Raw genomic sequence first — 18300 nt, 5'->3', positions numbered from 1 at the left:
ATACTTCACGAAGTTCTCCTGTTGTGTTTTTCAGCTCCATCAATTCACTTACATTCCTCTCTAAATTGTCTATTCTCGTTAGCATTTCGTCAGATCTTTTTTCAAAGTTCTTAGTTTCTTTGCATTGGGTTAGAACAAGTTCTTTTAACTCACAGAAGTTTCTTATCATCCACCTTTTGAAGCCTGCTTCTGATAATGGACCACACTCGTTCTCCATCAGGCCTTTTTCCCTTGCTGATGAGGAACTGTGATCCTCTGCAGAGGGAGAGGTGTTCTGACTTTGTGTAGTCTCAGCCTTTTTAGGCTGGTTTCTTCCCTTTGTTATAAATTTATCCATCTGTCATCTTTGTGATTACTGACTTTCTAATTAGGTTTCTGAGTGGTCGTCCGACTTACCGATTCACAGTGCCGGAATCTGAGCAACGCACTGCCCCGGGTGAAAAAGCGGCGTTAAGATTGGTGGTGCTTTTCCGACTCTGCTGCGCTGAGGTGCTGGCCAAACCGCCTCGCTGGCCACAAGATCGCACTGGTGACCCGTGGGGCTTCTCCGCTGGGAATCTCCTGGTCCGTGAGCAACAAAAATTCGTCTGAAATTGTGGCGTCCTGTCCGTCTCTGCGCTTTCACTGGGAGCTACAATCCCAAGCTGCTAGTGATCAGCCATCTTGGATCTCTCTCAGTTTCTCATAAAAAGGTATTTTGAGTTATTGATGACCAGGTTTCTCAAGTGCCCTGCAGTGACTGTGACTGAATTCCAACAGATCTCTTTGTATAACGTCCCTCATTCTTGGTGTTTTGCCAAAGCATAATTTTATAAAGGGAAAGAAATACCCTCCAGGCAATCTTCCATTAATATCATTTGTTTTCAACTGAAGTTTTGCAAAATATTAAGCAGCACAGAGTTAGAGGTCATCTCTGATAAATACCTGGAATGCAACTCTTCTCAGCAGATGGGAAAGCCCAAAGCCACAGGCTTGCAACAGTTCACTAAGCTGGACAGAGATGACGTTCTCTTATGAATATGAAAAGGAAGCCCAAAGGTATAGGGGCTAGAAGAGGTCACCCACCTTGACATGGAGAGAGGCAAGTACATCAAAAAAGATGTAGGAAGAAAAAAATGAATAATTTAATTAACTTAAGGTAACCACTGCTCACACTTATGTATATTTCCTTCCTTTTTCCTCCTAGTGGGTAATGTTAGCACAATCAAATATGCACACAGGCTGGGTGCAGTGGCTGGTGCTTGTAATCTCAGCACCTTGGGAGGCTGGGGTGGGAGGCTTGGTGAGCCCAGGAATTCAAGGCTGTGGTGAGCTGTGATAGCAGCACTACACGCCGGCCGGGGTGACAGAGCCCCTTCCTTTCCACCTCCCAAAAAGACTAGGCATACCATTTTATATCATTTCTCACTCGTTTAAGTAGCATAAAACTAGTTATTTTGTTTAATTGGGATCTGTAGGCTGCTGTAATATAATCCCCATTACGGCTTCAGACCTATAAAATGTATCTCATACCCCCTGCCATGAGTAAGTGATGCTTTAGGAAAATTAGGAAAAGAGGCTTTTCAAATAGATTGGAACTCCGTAAAGAGACCAGAGGAGGATGTAGGAAGTGAGAGCTGAGTGTGGAGGGGAGTGAAGCAGAAACAGAATCAGAAGGGGGAATGACTGCGAGAACGTGAGCCCCTAGAGAATTTACTCACCACTTGGGGCACCCCATGAATGTGGGATTAGGGGTTCCATTTCGTCTCAAGATGGAAAAAGTGTACCTTCTATAATGTTTTTTTTTTTTTCAAATATAAACGTGTAAGTTCTGTCCTTTTATAAAAAGAGGTAGAAATAGAATAGTGGTGAGTGATAATAATAGGGTGGTACAATTTGGCAAGATTTTCATCTTTTAAAAGCAGCTTTCCAGAAATCATATTTTTCCATGGACAAGAATTTCTCTTTTTGGGGGGTGTGGTGGATAACAAAAGTAATGTTTTATTTATTTATTTATGAGATGGAGTCTCACTCTGTCACCCAGGCTGGAGTGCAGTGGCGTGATCTTGGCTCACTGCAACCTCTGCCTCCCAGGTTCAAGCGGGTTTTCTGCCTCAGCCTTTCGAGTAGCTGGGATTACAGGCATGAGCCACCACATCCAGGTAATTTTTTTGTATTTTTACCGGAGATGGGATTTCACCATGGTGGCCAAGTTGGTCTTCAACTCCAGACCTCAGGTGATTTGCCTGCCTCTGCCTCCCAAAGTGCTAGGATTACAGGCATGAGCCACCATGCCTGGCCAGTAATCTGTTATTTATAGAGGGAGGCTGGTGTTGACACTCAAACCAGCCCGTATACAAACACTTCTTAATTATCTACTGCTTACTTTGTTAAATTTCATGTGTCTCCTTCCCAAAATTAAAAACGTTTCTGATGCTTAAATACAACCACAAACTCATTCAAGGCATATCATGAATGACCATTAGGTTCTGATATTCCTTCTTTGGCCTCGAACAGATTTTTTTGTCCCCTTATTGTTTTGAAATTTTTTTCTTTGCTACTTTGAATTACCTTTTCTTCCAGGAAGGGATGGGTAAATACATTTTCTTCAGTTGTGGTAGTTTTCTGCTGACCAGATGTTGTGGTACAATTCCACCTTCTCCAGGGACTAAAGTGTGATTATCTGATGAAGAGGCAAATATTTTTTCTGTTTTTATCATATGTGGCTTATAGGAATCAGCCCCACTGTGTATAATTGCTTTGTCCTCTGACAGCCTTCAGAAGTACTGGGAGGGGGTCTGTCAAATTGTTTCATATGTCTTCTGAAGAAATTTAACCAAATGTGACTTTAACCATATAAAGTCGTCTTCTCCCAATAGGTGGATTTAAGTATCTGAAAAGACACAATGAAATTAGAGACTTCCAATTTAATTAAGCAGCTGGGATGAATGAGAGGCTGTATTCTTCCTGCAGTTATAAAGCCTTCTCCATTCCCTAGTATTCAGTTAATGAAAGGAAACACATACTTTGATATTTTCTTCTCTCCAACACTGCAAAGTTTATAAGCTGGTAGTTTTACTACTGGATACTGAAGTCTTATGAGGAAAAGACTCATTCCCTTTCTTATATCAAAAGGGGATGGATTTTGTTTCTAGTGTAACAGGTAGCCTGCCACTAGGCAGTATGTTTGCTTATTGACCATACTTAGGTTTCAGAGATGTGAATGCAGTACAGGTACTCCATCATACAAAAGGTGGATTTTCTGACAAATTCGGAATTTAACTGTAAAGAGAATTCTCTTTCTACATTGGCTCCTATTTTAAAGCCAGAATAACATTTCCTTACTGAACTATATAACTGCATTGGAAGTGTCTGATAGGAGGTTCTGGTGGTGACCAGGTCCCTGGAATTCTGGGAACATCAGTGGAATTTACCCATTGACTATAATTCTCTTCCTCCTTTGGAGCCTCTGGTAGTACTTCCTAGAAGGACATCTCTGCATCCTTCCCTGTATCCAAAGAATTTTTGTCTCTATATTTGTGGCTTCTAGAACTTTATCTTTGTTCATCCCTTAGTTTGGGTACTTAAAACCTCTGACAGAGCTGGGTTCCATATCATTTCACAGTGGGGTTTACTAAGTGCCTCACAGAGCCTTTCAAATGGAAGTTTCCTCTCCTTCTTCATCAGTCTCACTCCCTCTCTCTCATTTCCCTCTCTAGTCCTACTCTCTCTCTCCCCCACTTCTTTGCCCTCAGTCTCATCATCCTTTTTTTTTATTTTGACATATTTTTTAGAAATAGCAATGCCATGTAAAAGTTTTAATTAACGGTTTATACCCCCAATTTTATCTTTTTAATGAAAGGAAACATAACAAATCCAATTAAAGTCCTTTTTTGATGCTTAGGCCCCATTCTCTTCCTCTGGCCCTATTAAATGTCTCATGAATCCAAAAGATTCATCTGATGGCTCTTTGCACAGCTGTGTCACCGAGAGCCTCATGGGAGGCTGTCTTCTTGCTTTAGGTAATACTTTATTGGATGGTGATGGGGGCGCTGTGCTAAATGGGAGCAGAGGATAGTCCACAAGCAAATTTAATGAATATCTCTTACCCAGATTGTATGGAAAAATAAGTAGATTTGATGTACCATGGGATAAACTTGTGAGGAAGAATCAAGTGCAGGAGACTTTAGCAGAATTAATGACTGCTCCTACATCCCATTTCCTTTCCAGGAAACCTGACTTGGGTCTTCAGCATTCCTGATCTCATTCTTTACGGTTCTCTCTTTCTCTTTCTCTTTCTTTCTCTTTCTCTTTCTCTTTCTCTCTCTTTCTCTTTCTCTTTCTCTGTCTCTTTCTCTTCTCTTTCTCTTTCTCTTTCTCTTTCTCTTTCTCTTTCTCTTTCTCTCTCTCTCTCTCGATGGGTTTTAAGGTCTCCATATCTAACCCTGGCCTCCTGGCTGTTTTTTTGATTTTCTAGCTATGTGATGGTTTGATTTTGATGTTCTTCAATCTACACCATCTCCAAGCTCTGCTTAATTTTGTTAAAGACACAATAAATGGGCTGGGATACAGCCTCCTCATCCTAGCCCATCAGGGCAAGCCTGGAGGTAGATGGAGGTTGGCTATCTAACTGACTTAGAAGGTGACTGTGTCCCTGGATCTGCACAGCTTTGTCCCATTATTGTCAGTTTTCCGGTCCCTAAGGGTAAGTGGGGGCCCAAGAAGCAAGGCGCCAAAACTTAGCAGTGCCAGGGAACCTAGAGCCTGAGGGGTCAACATCAACTTGCCTGCCAAGACAGGTCTTACGGGGAGACATGTTGAAATTGGCCACAGTTCCAAGGTTCTCTTCTAGGTCCTCTCTGTGTTGAGCCTGGGACCCGAAGCCACTGTTATCCTTGATAGCGACATAGATCATGAGATTGATGATGCTGGGCTAGTGCTGGAGGCATGTGGGAACCCTCTGGCCCCTGGCTAGACGGGGTCCACCACCTTCATTATATGTGCAGTGACGAATTTAGACGCTTTTTATGAGCTGCTGCTTGTTTTGCTGCTGCTTCATTTTTTTTCTTTTCCTTGAAACAAGGTCTCACTGTCACCCAGGCTGGAGGCAGAGGCACTAACATGACTCACTGCAGCCCTCCTGGGCTCAGGCGATCTTCTCGCTTCAGTCCCCCAAGTAGCTGGGACTACAGGTGTACACCACCATTCCTGCTTAATTATAGAGAAAGGGTTTCGCCCAGGCGTCCTCAAACTTTTTACACAGGGGGCCAGTTCACTGTCCCTCAGACCGTTGGAGGGCCGCCACCTGCTGTGCTCCTCTCGCTGACCACCAGTGAAAGAGGTGCCCCTTCCTGAAGTGCGGCGGGGGGCCGGGAAAATGGCCTCAAGGGGTCGCATGCGGCCCGCGGACCGCAGTTTGGGGACGCCTGGTTTCACCTCATTGCCTAGGCTGGTCTGGAATTCCTGGGCTTAAGCAATCCGCCTGCTTTGGCCTCCCAAACTGTTGGGATTACACGTGTGAACCATGATGCCTGGCTAGTTTTGCTGCTGTTAACCATTCTTCCTTCAGCTTCTTTCCATTAATTTTTTCCTTCTCTCTTTGCCTTCACTGGAGTGTCTGCTCGGCGTTCTCTTCCTGTGCTGTATCTGGTTAGCTTGTCCTCTCAGCTGTGAATCGTAGTTAATACATAGATGGGGAAATGAAAAATATTGATCAGCCTTGTATAAAGCCTGCCAAAATTTTCATCATTCCTTCTCACTTTGACCAAATACCAAGGAAATAACATGATGGGTAATAGATTCCCAGAAGCATCTGAGATTCAAGACTCATTCTGTGTAGATCGTACTTGCTATGGGGGAAAAGATTTAGTCTATGAAAAATATATAACTGAAGAACAATCTTGTCTTTGTTTTTACATATTTCCATTTTTGGCTTTCTTTGGTCTTATTACTCCCTAGCGATTAGATTTGTGGTAAGTGAGGAAAAGTAATTGGTCTACTTTCTCTCTGTGCTCTTAAGCCATCTCTGTTCAAGATTAAGTTATAGTGTTTGAGGACATTTATTTGCCCACTTTGCATGCTTTTTAAGGAAAAACAAACATAAAACATCAAACAAGGCTGAGCATGGTAGCTCATGCCTGTAATCTCAGCACTTTGGGAGGCCGAGGAGGGTGGATCACGAGGTCAGGAGACCGAGACCATCCTAGCCAACACAGTGAAACCTCATCTCTACTAAAAATACAAAGAATTAGCCAGGCATGCTGGCAAGTGCCTGTAATCCCAGCTACTCGGGAGGCTGAGGTAGGAGAATCGCTTGAAACTGGGAGGCGGAGGTTGCAGTGAGCCCAGATTGCTCCAGTGCACTCCAGCCTGGGCAACAAGAGGGAAACGCCATCTCAAAAAATATATATATCAAACAAAGTGAGAAAGAAATGAAAACTTTCCTCATCCTCCTAGAAGTTAAAAGATCCTCAAAGTTCGCATTTCCAGCCAGATTGCTCTGTAAGTGCCTCTTCCTGGCAGCAGCAAGAATACTGAGTCAAATGTCACTGGAGCATCTGTCTGGATTCTAATGCTAGCTCCAGCATTATCAGCTGGGGGTCATGTAATCCCTTAAAAACCTCTTTTTCCTCATGTGTCAAATGGGAGTTGATGAAACAAACTGTCTTAAGTTGTTATGCTGTTAGTTATGCTAGCAAAGAGAGTGGCGTAGAATTAGCACTCAGGTGTGGCTGCCTCACAATCACTGTTCCCCTGCCTGCTCTCTTTCTGCCCCTCCTCTCCGTCCTTTCACAGTGGTTTACAGCACAGCCCTGCCATGGGGCTGCCTGCCTGCCATCTCGGTCCCACCCATTCCTCCTCTTTCATCCAGGACGGAACTGTCCGCCTTTCTGAGGTAGTTTTTGCATCACAGAATTGATGATGATGCTGATAATATACCCAATTGCATTTGAAGTTGTAACACAGTGCTTGAAGCATAGTAAATGTTCCATAGTTACTTGTTATTTTAGCATGATTATTAATATTTTCTCCATGATCAAAGTCTTAAATCCCTGCCGAATTTCTGGGGTCTGGCAGAGTTCAGATGGGGGTAGGGTAAACTATAAAGTTTAGATGAATAGTCAGCAGCTTTTCTGAAATGACAGTACTGTCTTGATGTGTTCTTTTAAATGTAAGTGAGGTCTCAAGTCATCTCTAGGGCCCTTTCATTGTAGCATAGTCTCCATATCTCCCTATTGTCCTGGGATGATGACAGTGAGATGGAGCTGCCTTAGGCCCCTTCACAGAAGCTGAGGATCCTGCAAGGCCGCAGGCAAGTTCTGTTTTTCTGGACTTCTCCACCTCCCCGTCTCCTCTTGCTCCACAATGTGAATAGACTCTAGGAGCATCACCACTTGGGGTGTTGCCAGCCAGCCCCTTTGCTGTTTTAGAGTTAGGGGGAATTAGCCAGATAGCTGTTTGAAAGCAAAAACAAGATCTCAGGATTGGTGCTGGGGAAAAGCCAGCTTGCAGAGCAGGTGAGAAGTGCCCAGAGACAAACTGCCTGTTGTGTAGGTTGTACTGAGCTCATTTACGTGTCGCTCCTTTGCTAGGCCTCCCTAGAATGCAATCTATAGCCCATTATTTTTGCCCTGAACAAATGTAGACTCTCTAATCACACCAGCTTTTAGTTTGGCTGTTTCCATGCACTAATTAGGCTGACCTTAATCCATATAAGCTGCAATATTCCTCTGTGTGTTCCATGGTAACTACCGACCCCTTCCCTTTACCCTATTCAAGCCTCATGACTTGAATAGTAGAAGTTCAAGTCTAGCTCCCCGAAATCATTGAGCTAGAGTCCCTTTTCTTCTCATGGCTGACAAGTTAATAGCAAGAGGTTCTCACTCTACAGAGGCAGTAGTGTGGTCAGGTTCTTTTCCTAAATTCTCAGCTTGGCATGAAAGTGGAGGTTTTTCTCTTCCATCTTTTTCTGTAACATGGTGACTCACACTGGACTCTTGTCCATACCCAGCAGCGTCTGTGTATATTTTCTGAAATGCTTTAAATTAAAGGGTTATACAAGTCATTACCCCAAGTCATCAAAACAGCAATTAACTCAGTAATCATGACATGAAGCCAGCTGTCTCCTTTGGGAATGTAAAATTGAAAACCAATGCTACAGTGTGCTTGGCTCAGCCATGAGCTCCCATGAAGCACAACTAAATATTGCAAATGTAAATATCGTAAATATTTACATTTAGAGAGGCAATGTACTAGATTGCCTCTGGGGGAAGATGATTCGAACAAAGGGAGACAAATAGAGTAAAAAGAAAGTATCCATGTCTAGGAGAATATCTTTACAAATAAATATCTACAATTTTGTTGTTTATTATATGACAGATTATTTAGTATATTTAACAAATTGAGAAACAATGCTGGTTAAATTTCCCCTAGGAGATTAACATCTTTGGCAACAATAGTATAAAAAAATTGGGCTAATTTTGTTATGCATTCTGACTATATACAGTCATACTCACTTTAGAATTACATTTTGAGATTAAGTTATATTTTATATAAAATAAAAGAGCTCATTGCATAAAGAAGCTATGGAAACTTAAAAAATATTTTGAGAACTTCTTCCCCACCTGTTGACCTCATCATTTAACAATGAAAACCTCCATTTTTCTTCAAGCTAGAAGTCCCTATACTCAGATCCTATGACAGCAAACAGATTAGGGGTTTCTAAACAAATGGGGATCCACAAAAGCTACAACCAAAGGCTTTGGAAAGAGATGTTTGCTTTTCTGATTATAAAATTACCATGTGCATATAGATGATTTAAAAAATATATAATGTATAAAAATAAACATTACCAGTGTAATCCCACCATGAGACTACTGTTAATACTTTGCTACTACTACCTTAATGTTCTTACTTTGCTTTTTTGTATGCATTTTTTCATATGATTTGAATTATACCATAATATAAACACTCATATTCTACTTTTATTTAAACTTCATTAGTGGTTCCTCATTTTTGAACTTTCTCTTTGAAAATATTTAAAGCACATATGCCAGACTATGGAATTATACTCTTATTGAATGTTTTTACTAATAACTGATGTTACAGTGAACATTTTAGTATATTAATCTTTGATTCTTTGCTTGTTGTTTAGAATATATTCTTAGAAAGAAAGTCAATTGCTTGGGCATATGAGATATTGCTAAATTACATTTTAGACAGATGATACTAATTTTTACTCAGTGTTTATGTGTGCTCCAACCTCATTGCATCTTCAGTGCTGTTGAGTATTATTTTCTTCATCCAATGGTTCTCTGGCTTCACTCTGGAATCCACACAGGGGCAACAAACAAACAAATAGATATGTCTATGCCTGGGCTCTACCCCAAACCAATTAAATTAGAATTTTTGAGCAGGGGGATTGCCAATGCATCTGTAATTGTAAAAGCTCCCAGTGACTCTAGTTGATAGAAGGAATTCAGAACCATTTTGCTAACTGGGTAAATGAAAAGTATTCTTCAATACCCTTTGGTATCAGGTACTTCGAATTTAAGTAGTATATGGTTTGTCTCATTAGCTTGAACAACATACTGTGAAATTATAGTCCTGGTGAAAATATTTTGCCTCAATTGAATTTTCATAGACATGGAAAAAATAAGGCCAAATAGCATGCCCTACCCGCCTACAGCCTTATTACATATTGTCAATTAGTTCTTAGGAAAGCTTTGCAGAGCCTTTTCTACTTTTTTATATTTCGTCTTTAAGTTTTACATTTGAAGTTCTTTAAGAAGTAGTAAATGCCAGTTGTCTTTCTCATCACTATTCAATTGATTATAAAATATTTCATTTATTTAGGCATTTTCAATACCAGGACATGCATTGTCAAATGCAAGAGTTCCTTCTGTGTCTTAGCGTGACATTATTTACCCATATCTTATTGTTTGGTAGATTAAAATACCAAGGAAGACTATAATTACCTGTGACTTTGGTCTGCCAGTTTTGATGAAGGTTCATTAAAGCTCCAGACATGATCTGAGTCCTGCTTTTGATTGAGTTGGTCTAGGGAAGCCCTTTTCACTCATCCTGCTAATATATGCTGATGTGTACCGTTCTGTCCTTTCTTGAAATGATTTTCCTATGTGTGTGAAATAAGCGAAGAGAATGTTTCCTTCTCTCCTTTAATGATCTTACTTCAAAATCTGATGCCAGATATTTACTATGTGATTTTCCTAAAGCTTCTTATTTCCTCACTTCTATGGTGCCTCCAGCCGTACCTCTTACTCTTCCCCAAGATGGAGAATCCCTTGTGCACCTGTCCACATAGTCACTTCCCCATACTCTCTTGCAGCCAAAGAGTGGTGATATGACAAAATTCTGTTCAATTATATGTAAACTGAATTCTACTGAGAGTTTTGGGGAAGAGGCTCATTTTCTGAATAAAGGCATAGTGATACTGGAACCCGCTTTCCTAATTTCTAGCCTTGAATTCACATGTGATGCCTGGACTTGTTGGTCATTTTGCAACCATAGGGTAATAGAGCTGACAGAAAGATCAAGAGAATGGCAGAGATTCTGTCTCTGCCATCTTTGACCTGCTGAACCAACATTAACCATTGCTCACATGCAGCTTTCTTGCATCAGAAAAATACACCCTTGGTCAAGTCAGTGTTAGATGGCTTTTTTGTTACTTTCAGCTGAAAGCATTTCTGGTTCACCCAAATATTAGTCAATATCACATTTAGCTATTGATTATAGCTTGCCATGTTTTATATATTCCATGTAAGAATGGAATTTTAAAAGGCCACGGTTGTTCCTGAATGGGATGAGGCCAAGCTACTTTATCTTCCTTTTATTATCTTCACCCTTGTGGCAATGCTCAGTCTTGGGCAAAGAACCAGGAAAAATGATTGCTTCTCAGTGTTGTCTGTTCCTGATTATGTTTCTGCCTGATATATTTGGGATGTGCATCCTCTTCAGCCTCAGTTTGAAATGTGACCTGCAGTGTTGGAGGTGGGACTGGGAGATGTTTGTTCTGAGTCCTGCTTTTGATTGAAGCAGGGGGAGGTGGGAGGTGTTTGGGTCATTGAGGTGGATCCCTCCTGAATGGCTTGATGCCCTCCTTATAGTAGGGAGTAAGTTCTTGCTCTGGTAGTTCGTGCTAGAGCTGGTTGTTTAAAAGAGTCTGCCAACCCCCTCCCTAATCTCTCTTGCTTTCTGTCTTGCCATGTGATACAGCAGCTTCCTCTTCACCATCCACCATGATTGCAAGCTCCCTGAGGTCCTCACCAGAAGCAGATGCCAGCAGCACACTTCCTATACAGCCTGCAGAACTGTAAGCTAAAAAAAAAAAAAAACCTGTTTTCTTTATGAATTATCCAGTCTCAGGTGTTCCTTTATAGCAATGAAAATGGACTAACAAAGAAAATTGGTGCTAATGAGTGGGTTGTTGCTATAAAGATACCCAAAAATGTGAAAGCAGTTTTGGAACTGGGTGATGGGCCAAGGTTGGAAGAGTTTGGAGGGCTCACATGAAGACAGGAATCTGAGGGAAAGTTTGAAACTTCTTAGGCACTGGTTAAATGGTTGTGACAAAAATTCTGACATAAATATGAACAGTGAAGGCTGGGCTAATGAGGCCTTGAATGGAAACATGGACCTAAGTGGGAACTGAAGCATAGATGACCTACGTTATGCCCTAGGAAAGAACATGGCTGCATTGTGTCCATAAGCTAGAGTTTGTGGAAGCTTGAGCTTAAGAGTCATGACCCAGGATATCTGCTTGAATACATTACTTAGCAGCAAAGCATTTAAGAAGTAGTGTGGCTGTTTCTAACAGCCTATCATAAGATATGAGAGTAAAGGAATAACTTAAAGTGAGAACTTATATTTAAAAGGGAAGCCGAAACATAAAAGTTTGGAAAATTTGCAGCCTCGTCATGTGATAGAGAAGGAAAGAGTATTTTCAGGCAAGGAACACAAGCAGGCTATGAAGCAATCACTTGCTAGAGACTTTAGCATGACTCAATGGGAGCCAAGTGCCAATATTTATGTCAATGAGAAAAAGACCTTGAAGTCATTTCAGAGATGTGATTGGCCCCATCACAGGCCCAGGGGCCTAAGAGGAAAGAATGGTTTCAGGGACCAGGTTCTGGGTCCTGCTGCTCTGGTCACACTTGGGATTCTGCTCCCGGCATCCAGACTCCTGTTCCAGCCATGGCTCAAAGGGTTCCAGGTACAGCTGGGGATACCACTCCTGAGAGCACAAACTGTAAGTCTTGGCAGCTTCCACATGATGTTAAGTCTGCAGGCATACAAAATGCAAACATGAAAGAGGCTTGGCAGATTATCCTTAGATTTCAGATGTATCAGAAACTCTGGGTGCCTAGGCAGAAGCCTACTCCAGGGGTGGAACCCTGCAAAAGGCCCCTTCTGGGGTAGTGCCAAGAGGAAAGGTGGGATTGGAGCCCTCACACAGAGTCCCCACCAGGGTATTGCCTAGTGGAGCTATGAGAACAGGGCTCTCACTCTCCAGACACCAGAATGGTAGAGCCACTGGCAGCTTGCACTATCAGCATGAAAAGGCTGCAGGTACCAGATTTCAGCCTGTGAGAGCAGCCACAGAGGCAGAGCTGCCCAAGGCCTTGGGAGCCCACCTGTTGCCCTAATGTGTCCTGCATGAAGGACATGGAGTCAAAACAGATTATGTTGGAGCTTTAAGATTTAATTAATACCCTGCTGGGTTTCAGACTTTCATGGGGTTTGTCATCCCTTTCTTTTTGGCTGATTTTTTCCTTTGGAATGGGAATGTCTGCCCAATGCCTGTAATGCCATTGTATCTTGGGAGTAAATCAAAACTTGTTTTGATTTTATAGGCTCATGGGTGGAAGGAACTTGGTCTTAAGTCTCAGGTGAGACTTTGGACTTTGAGGTAATGCTGGAATGAATTAAGACGTTGGGGGAATATTGGGAAGGGATGATTGTATTTTGCAATGTGAGAAGAACCTGAGATTTGGGGGACCAGGGACAGAATGATACAGTTTGAATGTATGTCCCCTCCACACCTCATGTTGAAATGTGACCTCCAGTGTTGGAGGTGGGCCTGATGGGAGGTGTTTGGGTCATGGGGACAGATTCCTTATGAATGGCTTGGTGCCATTCCCACAGCAATGAATGAGTTCTTGCTCTAGTGGTTCAAGCAATATCTAGTTGTTTAAAAGAGCCTGGCACCTGCCCCTGCCTTATTTCCTCTCTCAAGGTATGATACACTGGCTCCCTCTTTGCCTTTCTCCATGGTTGTAGTTAGCTCCCTGAGGCTCACACCAGAAGCAGATACCAGCACCACATTTCCTGTACATCCCACAGAACAGCCAAAATAAACCCTCTTTTCTTTATAAATTACCCGGTTTCTGGAATTCCTCTACAGCAATAAAAACTAACTAACACACTGCCTTATTTCAGTAAGTCACCTTGCTTTAGCCTAAAGCTATGTGGGCTGAATTCAAGTAGGAACAAGTGCTGGAGAGTGATTGTCTGTAAAAACTTCTACAAACTTTCAGCCTTGAATCGTGGCCCACAAACATACAGAAGTATAGGTATTTATTTCGTAATTACCATTGCTTCTTGTGAATATCTCTCCTCTAAGTCCCGGTACAGTGAGAAGGCTGATGTCTAAGGCAGGATCTTGGTACCTCTTGCCGTCTAACTATCATTATACTACTCTGATTTTGACACAACAATGATTGCCACAGTTTTGGTAACGAATGTAATTTGAGGTTGCATATATTTATTCTGTGCTGGCAACTCTTATGCCAGTGCCTTAATTGGTTTTGTTGGAGTGAGATCAAAGCCTTGGGTATATAAAGCAATTAATATCTTTTGGCATTTTGCATCAATCACTGGAGCTTAATCAATTTTTGATCAACTATGTTACATATTTACTGAGCACAAGTTGTTACGATTTATGTGCTTTCAACTGAGGGATGGGCAAGAAAATGCAAATGGCTTGATGTTAAAGAGAAATCTATCAAATATTCAGTCATTGCTACAATAGCTAAGTGTTTAACCAAGTTGGAAAATAAAGGCAAATTTAACCTCTTGCTTCTGTATAATAATCACAAGCTTTATGTAGTCCAGATTTTTAGGTGAGAGATTTTCAGATGGGTTTTGCATTGTTTTTTGGCTGTGCACTATTTGTTTCTCTTAAGATATGTAGGAATGCACAGAACTGGTCAGCATTTTGCCACTATATAATCCTTAATCATCTTAAATATGTGAAAGTAAAAGGCAAAAATATATAATTACAATTCTGGGCTTGAACTAAAATACTGAAAGAAAGACTTGGTTTATTTGTGACCAAGAATCACAATTTTATCTTGTTTTTCAGATGTAACATGTAGCGGACCATGAAAACAGTTATGAAAAAGAGCTTTCTTTGAAGCCTAACTCATATTACTTGCTTCCTGGTGTACACTCTTTACATAACTTTGTCATCATGATTCTAGCTCCACCTGATTTGAACAGAAACTGATGTTGGGTAGAAGGGAGCCTTGTAGAATGTTATTTCCTACCAGAGTATCCAAAAAAAAGGTTGTAAAGGAAAACCCAAGTAGATCCTTTGCAGACTGACACTTTTTAGAAATTTCTTAATTCTATGTTTCTGTAAGTTATTGGAGGGACAGGTGGTATTTGGTTACATGAGTAAGATTTTTAGTGGTAATTTGTGAGGTTTTGGTTCACCCATCACCCAAGCAGTATACCCGGCGCCATATTTGTAGTCTTTTATCCCTCGCTCCGCTCCCATTCTTCCCTGACAAGTTTGCAAAGTTCACTGTATCATTCTTATGCCTTTACATCCTCATAGCTTAGCCTCCACATATCAGTGAGAACATTCAATGTTTGATTTTCCATTCCTGAGTTACTTCACTTAGAATAATAGTCTCCAGTCTCATCCAGGTCACTGCAAATGTTTTTAATCCATTACTTTTTATGGCTGCATAGTATTTCATTATATATATACATAAAGTTTCTTTATCCATTTGTTGATTGATGGGCATTTGGGTGGTTCCACAATTTTGCAACTGTGAATTGTGCTACTGTAAACATGCATGTGCAAGTATCTTTTTCGAGTCATGTCTTCTTTTCCTCTGGGTAGATACCCAGTAGTGGGATTGCTGGATCAAATGGTAGTTCTACTTTTATTTCTTTAAGGAATCTCTACACTGTTTTCCATAGTCTCTGTACTAGTTTACCTTCCCATCAGCAGTGTAGAAGTGTTCCCTGATCACTGCATCCACACCATCTACTCTTCTTTTTATTTTTTTGATTATGGCCATTCTTGCAGTAATAAGGTGATATCATATTGTGGTTTTTATTTGCATTTCCCTGATCGTTAGTTATGTTAAGCATTTTTTCATATGTTTGTTGGCCATTTGTATATCTTCTTTTGAGAATTGTCTACTCATGTCTTCAGGCCACTTTTTGATGGGATTGTTTGTTTGTTTGTTTGTTTGTTTTTGCAGATTTCTTTGAGTTCTTTGTAGATTTTGGATATTAGTCTTTGAAGATTTTCTCCCACTTTGTGGGTTGTCTGTTTACTCTGCTGACTGTTCCTTTTGCCATGCAAAGTCTGTTTTGTTTAATTAGGTCCCAGCTATTTATCCTTGTTTTTATTGCATTTGCTTTTGGATTCTTGGTCATGAAATCCTTGCCTAAGCCAATGTCTAGAAGAGTTTTTCCAATGTTATCGTCTAGGGTTTTTATAGTTTCAGGTCTTAAGTTTAAGTCCTTAATCCATCTTGAGTTGATTTTCATATAAGGTGAGAAATGAGGATCTAGTTTCATTCTCCTACATGTAGCTAGCCAATTATTCCAGCACCATTTGTAGAAAAGGCTGTCCTTATAGTTTTTGTTTTTGTTTACTTTGTTGAAGATCAGTTGGCTACAAGTATTTGGATTTATTTCAGGGTTCTCTATTCTGTTCCATTGGTTTATGTGCCCATTTTTATACCAGTACCACCCTGTTTTGGTGACTGTCATCTTATAGTATAGTTTGAAATTAGGTAGCATGATGCCTCCAGATTTGTTCTTTTTGGTTAGTCTTGCTTTGGCTATGTAGGCTCAGCTTTGGTTCCTTATGAATTTTAGAACTTTGTTTTCTAACTTTGTGAAGAATGATGTTGGTATTTTGATGGGGATTGTGTTTTTTGTAGTATGGTCCTTTTCAAAATGTTAATTGTACCCATCCATGAGCATGGGATGTGTTTCCATTTGTTCATGTAATCTACGATTTCTTTCAGCAGTGTTTTGTAGTTTTCCTTGTAGAGGTCTTTTGACTCCTTTGTTAAGTATATTCCTAAGTTGTGTGGGTTGTTTTTTTTTTTTGTTTTTTTTTTTTTTTTTGTAGCTATTGCTAAAGGTGGTGAGTTTTTGAATTGATTCTCCACTTGGTCACTGCTGGTATATAGAAGAACTACTGATTTGGGTACACTAATCTTGTATCTGGACACTTTGCTGAATTCTTTTATCAGTTCTAGGAGCTATCTGGAGGAGTCCTAAGGGTTTTCAAGGTAAATGTTGATATTGTCAGCAAACAGATACAGTTTGACTTCCTTTTCACCAATTTGGATGTCCTTTATTTCTTTCTCTGTCTGATTGCTCTGGCTAGTACTTCCAGTACTAGGTTGAAGAGGAGTGGTGAGAATGGGCATCCTTGTCTTGTTCCCATTCTCAGAGGGAATGCTTTCAATTTTTCCCCATTCAGTATTATGTTGGCTATGGTTTTGTCATAGATGACTTCTGTTACATTAAGGTATGTCCCATGTATGCTGCTTTTGCTGAGGGTTTTAAACATAAAAGGATGTTGGATTTTGTCAAATGCTTTTCCTGCATATATTGAGATGATCATGCGATTTTTGTTTTTAAGTCTGTTTATGTGGTATATCACATTTATTGACTTTCAGATATTAAACCATCCCTGCATCCCTGGTATGTAACCCGCTTTATCACGGTGGATTATCTTTTTGATATGTTGTTGGATTTGGTTAGCTAGTATTTTGATAAGGGTTTTAGCATCTATGTTCATCAAGGATATCAGTCTGTAGTTTTCTTTTTTGATTGTATCCTTTCCTGGTTGGTATTAGGGTGATGCTCACTTCATAGAATGAGTTAGGGAGGGTTCCTTTTTTACTCTATCTTGTGGAATAGTGTCAAAAGAATTGGTACCAATTTTTTGAACATCTGGTAGAATTCTGCTATGAATTTCTCTAGTCCTGGACCTTTTTTTGTTGGTAATTTTAAAATTACCATTTCAGTCTCACTACTAGTTACTGATCTGTTCAGGATGTCTATTTCTTCCTGATTTAAACTAGGAGGGTTGTATTTTTCTAGGAATTTATCCATCTCTTCTAAGTTTTCTAATTTATGTGTGTAAAGGTATTCATAGTAGCTTTGAATAATCTTTTGTATTTCAGTGGTGTCAGTTGTAATAGCTCCTGTTTCATTTGTTGGTGAGGTTATTTGGATTTTCTCTCTTCTTTTTTTGGTTGATCTTGCTAATGGTACATCTATTTTATTTCTCTTTTCAGAGAACCAGATTTTTGTTTCATTTATTTTTTGTGTTTTGTTTGTTTGTTTCTATTTTATTTAGTTCTTCTCTGAGCTTGGTTATTTCTTTTTTTCTGCTGGGTTTGCTTTTGGTTTGTTCTTGTCTGTCTAGTTTCTTGAGATGTGACTTAGATTGTCTGTGCTCTTTCACACTTTCTGATGTAGGCATTTAGGGCTATGAACTTTTCTCTTAGCACTGCACTATCTGTGTTCCAGAGGTTTTGACATGTTGTGTCGTTATTGTCATTCAGTTTAAAGAATTTTTTAAATTTTCATCTTAATTTCGCTTTTGACCCAGTGCTTATTCAGGAGCAGGTTGTTTAATTTCCATGTATTTATGTGATTTTTAAGGTTACTTTCGGAGTTGATTTCCAGTTTTATTCCACTGTGGTCAGAGATAGTACTTGATATGATTTCAATTTTTTTCAATCTATCGAGGCTCGTTTTATGACCTATCATGTAGCCTATCTTGGAGAAAGTTTCATGAGCTGTTGAATAGAATGTGTATTCTGCAGTTGTTGGATAAAATGTTATATATATATATATATATATATATATGTTAAGTCCATTTGTTCCAGGGTATAGTTTAAGTCCATTGTTTCTTTGTTGCCTTTGGTCTTGATGACCTGTCTAGTGCTGTCAGTGGAGTACTGAAGTCTCTCACTATTATTGTGTTGCTGTCTATCTCATTTCTTAGTTCTGTTAGTAATTGTTTTATAA

The sequence above is a fragment of the Saimiri boliviensis genome, chromosome 2, assembly GCF_048565385.1.
Source record: "Saimiri boliviensis isolate mSaiBol1 chromosome 2, mSaiBol1.pri, whole genome shotgun sequence".
NCBI lineage: Eukaryota > Metazoa > Chordata > Mammalia > Primates > Cebidae > Saimiri > Saimiri boliviensis.
The sequence above is the reverse complement of the archived record's forward strand: the minus strand, read 5'-3'. Positions refer to the sequence as shown.